The sequence below is a fragment of the Otolemur garnettii genome, unplaced genomic scaffold (assembly GCF_000181295.1).
Source record: "Otolemur garnettii isolate 467f Iridium unplaced genomic scaffold, OtoGar3 scaffold00167, whole genome shotgun sequence".
NCBI lineage: Eukaryota > Metazoa > Chordata > Mammalia > Primates > Galagidae > Otolemur > Otolemur garnettii.
This window is the reverse complement of record NW_003852562.1, coordinates 2,749,293-2,756,576: the sequence shown is the minus strand read 5'-3', so window position 1 is coordinate 2,756,576 and position 7,284 is coordinate 2,749,293. Positions and strand designations below refer to the sequence as shown.

The 7,284-nt window shown below is 40.7% G+C and overlaps 1 pseudogene; it reads right to left on the bottom strand.

Annotated features, from left to right (window-relative positions):
* Positions 1-5,032: 5,032 nt before the first annotated feature.
* Positions 5,033-5,502, bottom strand: LOC100952463 (annotated as a pseudogene).
* Between the last annotated feature and the right edge of the window lie 1,782 nt (positions 5,503-7,284).

The following is a 7,284-nucleotide window of genomic DNA, read 5'->3' as shown; positions in this document are numbered from 1 at the left end:
ATGTAGTGTCACAGCTGACCTGACGGGAGGCAGCCTTCAGGAGGGGATAGGTGCACCCATAAGAATGTAGTGTCACAGCTGACCTGACGGGAGGCAGCCTTCAGGAGGGGATGTGAGCCATGAGGAGCAGCTGTAAATACAGATGAAGCTTCTGTCCAACACTCACCTTCTGCTATGTAGCCTGGCTCCTAACAGGCCACAGACTGATATGGGCCTGGGCTTGGGGACTGCAGAGGTAAGACAAATATTATATGAGGATCTTCAAGGGAGGAGGGCAGAAGAAAGTCAGGATGTGATTTTCCTAGGTTGTATGGCCCACTCTAGAGGAGAAGGGGCGGGAGAAGAGAGAATTTCATTCTTCTAAGCTTTTCTCTGTTTCTTCCAGTTCAAGTGCTCAGCACGCCAAGGTGATAGACTTACTTTTCATCCATGTTTACTTCCCTCAAAGGATGATTGGGCTAGACATTGGAGATGAAGTGAACTGTAGTTTCTAGGCTGCCAGCAGGAGGAAGAGGGGTGGAAGCTGGAAGCCCCCAGGGGCATTAGAGGCAGGAAGTGTGTGGGATGAGAGCAGCAGGGTAGAACAGGGAAGTCCCCCTGGGTAGCGGAAAGCTGCAACCTCCACTTGGAAAGATACACTACAAAGTAAATTATTTCCAGATTTTGCTACTTGTAAATTTTAAAAAATGAACACAAAGTATTACATTTCCACAAAACTCCAGTTTTCTTTAAAGAGCAAATGCCTCCTGCATTCCAAATACTGGTTCTTGCTTCTAAGAGGACACTTAAAACAGAAACCTTTTCATTGGCCATTGTGTGCACGGCCATGCCCCTGGTGGGAAGGCTAGTGAGTTGAAAGCCCTTACGTTTTTTGTTTTTTTTCTTTTTAGTAGGACTCTGTATATTTACTGAATTATTAAAAGGTACATTCAGAACTTTTGTCTCCTTTCCAAGTGGTGTCTCAGGAGTGAGCAGCTGCATAAACAGACACGCAGTTCAGTTACTGACACTGGGGATTAATGATATGTGCTACACGTGCATTTTTAATCTTGTGGGGGAAAAAAGGCATCAGCTCAAATATAAAGGATTGTGACAAGCCCCACACCTGCAGGGATCATGGTGACCCAAATTTACAAAAATGAGGCACATTTACTCTGCCACATAAGTACGGGCTGGTAGCCTCCGTGGTGGGGGCGCGGTTCCACGACGTGGATGGGGGAAGAAAGCCTATTGTTATCCTATCATGTAAAGGACAGTGCTAACCAAACATTAGGAAGGAAAATTACTGCCCCCTCGTTGAGAAGTGAACATTTACTACCAATGTAGCCAGCCTCGTGGCCAGCATGCTCAGTAGTGCCAAGTAATAAGAAGAAGCAACAGTAGCCCAAGGCATTCTTTTAAATAAGTGTGGTCTAGGCAAACTTGCACACTGTGAATTTGGTACTCTCCCTCTTTAAAACATCTTCTCCTAAAACTCTCACTAGGTCATCATTTGGAGGCTTCATGCTTTCCACTGTCTTGTCTTGATTTAAGCTTCTTCGGGGGTGGTGATCACGTCGTATCCAACCGTGTAGCACAGGGTAATGGGTGCTCCTTCTGAGAAACAAGAACTCACTAAATGCTCCATTTGATCAGAGGACCTGACATATAACTATGCCCTCTGCTGAGCTCCTGCTATCAAATGGTCAAAGATTAAACAAAGCCATCCTAACCAGCACTGGCAGTACCGAAAGTGATGATGAACCTATTTAAGGTTCAGAGTAGCAAACAGAAAATGTTTCTGTTCATGTAAAGTAGAAAATGGTTAGAGGGGAGCAGGGCTATACGGGCCACAGTGCTGGGATGTTGTTTTACCATCATCTCTTCATAAACCAACTAGGAAATAATATCAAAAGATTTTAAGTTACAATATTTCACCAGTGGGATTTTACTTTAGCATTGCCTTTCCACTAAGCAGTTTGGAAATAGTATCAAAAGGTTTGAAAAAAATTGAAACTAAACAAAATTTCCAGGATTAAGAGATTTGTAAAATAGAAGAATACATCTTTGCTAGAGAATACCATACAGATATTTAAAATGATGTAAAAGCACAATATTTCTATATGTGAAGAGAAATAGGAAAAATCAACCTGTAAAATATACAATATGGTGCCCATTTGCTTTTTTAGAGAAAAAAATACCACATATAGGGCATAGGGTGTATCTATAATGGTACTTACTTATGGGTGATAGGATTATAAATTATTATTTTTTTATCATTATCTTATGATTACTCTAAAATGAAAATGCATTGTTGGAGAACAGAATATGCTACCCCAAAATATGATGGTGAAGGGGTTCAGGACATGTTACTCTATTTAGTGTATGGTTGGCCCTCTGCATCCTGGAGTTCCACATCCAAGGATTCAACCAACCTCTGATCAAAACATATTCAAAAAATGAAAACAAAAAAATCAATAAAAAATACATATAAAAAACTTATATAGTATCACAACTTTTATATAAGTAACCTGGAGATGGTTTAATGTATACATGAGGCTATGCCTAGGTCAGCTGCAAATGCTATGCCATTTTGTATATGTGACTTGAGCATCTGAGAAGTTTGGTATCTGAAGAGGTCCAGGAACCAATTCTAGGGGCTATTGAGGGACACCTATATTGATTAGAGATCTTGATCTGAAGGCTCTGGAAAAACAGCAAGTGCAGGGAAAGGTTTCTCTGAATTCCCCTATCCACCTAAAGACAGGTGCTCAAATGAATCCCCCTGTCATCATCCCCCTCCTGGGAGTTTCATCAGCCAGAGACCTTTGATGCTTATTTAAAAAGAGGACACCAGGAGTTGACAGCACACCCAGTAAAATATTGCAGATGGTCACATGTCCCATCTGTTCTTCTAAGAGTCCATTCATTTTTCCCACTAGTTATTTATCCTCCTCACATGGCCAACCACCTGTTCCCCTTCCCCTACTAAGATGGACTGTAAATGCTCAGACCTCACCACCTTTTTGTGAGTTCACTATTTTCCCTGTGATATTCCCATGCTTGTAGAATTACTAATGAAAAAAACTGATACACCTTTTCTCCTGTTAATCTACTTGCTTTTTTTCTTTCACAGACTTAACTATGAAGTCTAGGCAGGTAGGGAGAAAGTCTTTCTTCCCCTACAGAATTACTTATGCAATAAGGAAAAATAGGTTTCTGTTGGTTTGTTTATCTGTGTGCTTTAAGAGGAGTCACGTGAATCACACATTGCCAGCAGACTTCCAAACACTAGCGCTGGTGAGACACACACTGAAGTCTCTGAAGCAGTCCAAGCAGGTGCTGCCTACTCTCATTACTCCAGTGGCCCCGTTCTAATTCTCTGAGATAGACCATCATGCAGAATGATCCTCACTTCATATAGCTCTAAGCATCAGAAAACAAATCGTTTGGGAAAACTGGGAACTTATTGTTGAAAGGCATGAGCTCAAGCAAAAGTTGATTTGCCAGGCGTGGTGGCTCACTCCTATAATCCTAGCACTCTAGGAGGCTGAGGTGGGTGGATTGCCTGAGCTCGGGAGTTTGAGACCAGCCTGAGCAAGAATGAGACACCCCCCTCCCCAGCTTCTAAAAAATAGCTTGGTGTTATGGTGGGCACCTGTAGTCCCAGCTACTTGGTAGGCTGAGGCAAAAGAACCACTTGATCCCAAGAGTTTGAGGTTGCTATGAGCTGTGACACCACGGCACTCTACCAAGAGCAACAAATTGAGACTCTGTATCAAAAGAAAAATGTTGATTTGACTCAGCTTTACTTTTATGGCCTATTAAATAGCAATGGCATTCAACTATGCACTTTCACTTGCTGGTTGTTGAGATATTATTTCATCCAGGATTTCTAAGCTTCTAAATAGTCTTAATAAATTATGATTCTCAAATCAAATAAAAGTTTAATTTTTAGTGCCTTGGGTATGTTATGCTCCAGTAACAAAGCCAAGGTCAAAGGAGATGATACATATACACACTTACACACACACACACAAACTGTATATGGTTGGAGTGTAGTGTGGGGGGAAATGGAAAGCAATATATTAGGTCATTGAACATGAAATGTCTGATTTCAAATCAAAAGTTTAGGATATTATATCTCAAACAAGAACCAGTACCATTAATCAAAGTATGTGCCTAAAATGTTGACACAGTTTTGCCATCCTTATGGTAGCTTATTGGTGCCAGTAGCAAAGAAGCCTGGCAGTGAATTACAAAGGTGTTTTCCACAGCTTCTGAAAATTGAATATCTTTCCTTGAAATAAGTGCTCCAAAGCTTGGAATAAGTGATAGTCAGTTGGTGCAAGGTCTGGTGAATATAGTGGATAACAGAGAGTTTCCAAGTCCACCTTCTGTAATCTGAGCAGAAGTTGTCTGTATGACGTGTTTGAATATTGTCTTGCAAGAGGATGGCCCTGCCTCTATTGACCAATCTCAGCTGCTTAATCACAAACATCCTCATCATTTCATCCAACTGGTTGTGGTAGACATCTGTTGTAATCCAGAGAGACCAGGTTTCATGAAGCTGTCTTGGGTATTACCAGCACTGGACCAAACAGACACTACTAGCTAATTTTTTTTTTTTTTTGATGAATATTTGGGTTTGGACTGTGTTTTGGAACTTCATCTTTATCTAACTATTGTTCTAAATGCTGTGATTATCAGAAAGAATCCATCTTTTATCACAGTACAATATAGAAATGGTTTACCTTTGTGAAAGCAAAGAAAGACAAGCTTCCAGGTGACTTCTTTTCTGACACTCATTTAATTCAAACAGCTCCTTTACCTTGGTGATTTGTTTCAAATGGTCAAACCTTGCTGCTAATTCACACATGGGCTGAGATGGATTCTCTTCCATTGTAGATTTCAGCTCATCATTATCCACCTTGGTCTCTGGTCAACCACATGGCTCACTTCCAAGATTAAAATCACCAGAATGGAACTTCTCTCTCTTTTTTTTTTTAATGGTGAAAAGTTATATATTTAGAATTAGCCAGCTGGACTTGGTTTAGATGATCCCAATTTTGTTGGCAATATCCAAAGCATCATAATCAGGAGCCAGTGGAACATATGCCTTCTTCTCACCATCAGGCCTGATCCAGGTGTTGACCTTGGCCACATCAATATCATAAAGCTTCTTCACAGCCTGTTTGATCTGATGCTTGTTGGCTTTGACATCCACAATGAACACAAGTGTGTTGTTGTCTTCTATCTTCTTGATGGCAGACTCAGTGGTCAGGGGGACTTGATGACAGCATAGTGGTCAAGCTTGTTTCTCCTGAGGGTGCTCTTCCAAGGATATTTGGGCTGCCTCCGGAGCCTCAGAGTCTTTGGCCACTGGAAGGTGGGTGATGTACGGATCTTCTTTTTTTTGTGGCTGTGGATGCCTTTTAGCATGGCCTTCTTGGCCTTCAAGGCTTTTGCTTTGGCTTCGGCTTTGGGAGAGGCAGGAGCTTCCTTCTTCACTTTTGGCGCCATCTTGTGAAAAGACTGTCTGAGCAGAATGGAACTTCTCAAACCTTTTCTATACAGTGCATTCCATAGCCACATCCTTCCCAAATGCTTCATTGATATCATGAGCTGTCTGTGCTGCTTTAGTTCCACAACAGAACCCATATTCAAAAAGAACACAATTTTTTCACTTATCCATGGTTTCACAAAAATTGCCCTGAAAATATAGAAAGATTATCACAAGTCAAAATGTGCACTTGGAAGAATGAAGAAGTATCTGCACAATAAAAATAAAACAAGAAGTGGGCAGCGCCTGTGGCTCAAAGGAGTAAGGCGCCGGCCGCATATGCTGAAGGTGGCAGGTTCAAATCCAGCCCCGGCCAAAAACTGCAAAAAGAAAAAATAATAATAACAAATAAATAAAACAAGAAGTGTCAAAGTGAAATGTCAGAGATAAGTACTGTCAAACTTAGTAGTTAAGGAAATCAGACATTTCATACTAAATAACTTAATATATTATGTATGTAAACAGATATATAAATTAGAGGTGTATACACATATATATGTAGAGACAGAAAGAGAGAGGACAGAAAGCCAGTACTTTCTCTCAATACGCATCTTGTGTGAAATCTAATCTTTTGTGGGTATCAGAAAGTTTTTCTTTTCTTCCTTTTAGCTGCAGCTGCATTGCAAGTTCACACATACAGAGTATCCTTTTGCTTATCGCTGAGAATAAGATTAAAGGGTATATAATAGACATGAAGGAAATTTGTAATGAATAATCCCTCTGATATCAAAAAAGGATATCAACACTATTTGACTCTTGATTTGGTCTAAAGGAACATCTTTGGTTGTGGAGAATTCACTAAATTCCATTGTGCACTTTGATGTTTTGTTTCAGGGTCATATTAGCACAACCATGTTGTATCACCAGTGATAACACAGCCCAAAACATTGTCTTGCCTCTCCAAAAGATCTTGAAAACTCTGATTCCTTTGCTTTGTTCTTTGCCTTTAGTGCTCCTTTGGGACCATTTTTACACACACCTTCTCACACCAAGATTTTCCCATTTCTCTATTGATATTTAGTGAGGAGATTTCAGTGTGAGAAATGAACGGGTTTGACACAGAGTCTCTGCCGAGGGACTGAGGAGCTGAGGGAAGACTCCACTCGAGCAAACCTCAGTCCATATTGTTTATCAAAAAGCAAGAAGAGGTAGGTAAAGGTTGATTATCAGACACCAGCAGGGATAGGGACAACGTGGAGAAGATCAGATAGAATGTCTCCACCTTGTTTTTGCAAAACCACTCACCTTCAGCAAGACTTTTGCCTCCAGTGTCAAGAGACCTTTGGAATTTAGAGAATCTTTACCATAACCATGAGGCCTGGTGTTGCCATACCTCACATTACGTTCTCTCTTGGAGGACGGTTTTCTGCCGTCCTGCAGCACACAACTCGCCATTCTCGTGACTCTTTAGGTCCTTCAAGCAGAAAGTGAGTCTATGATAAAAGCCATGGAACAATTTTCCCTACATTTACTTGGTTTGCCATCCTTCTCAAAGTCAGCTGATGATTTTGACACATAATTTGATGGATTTTTGCAATTTTTTTTATTAGTTCTGCTCATTGCGTGCTGTCCTGACCTCTCTTCATCAGTGTTGCTTTTTCACCCCTCAGAAAAACATTTAAACCATTTGTATCCTGTCATTTTCTTCATGGAATTATCCTCATAAACTTGGACTAACATGTTCCTGATTTCACTTCCTCTTTTGCCAAGTTTAACAGGAAATTGAATGTTTGCTTGTTGTC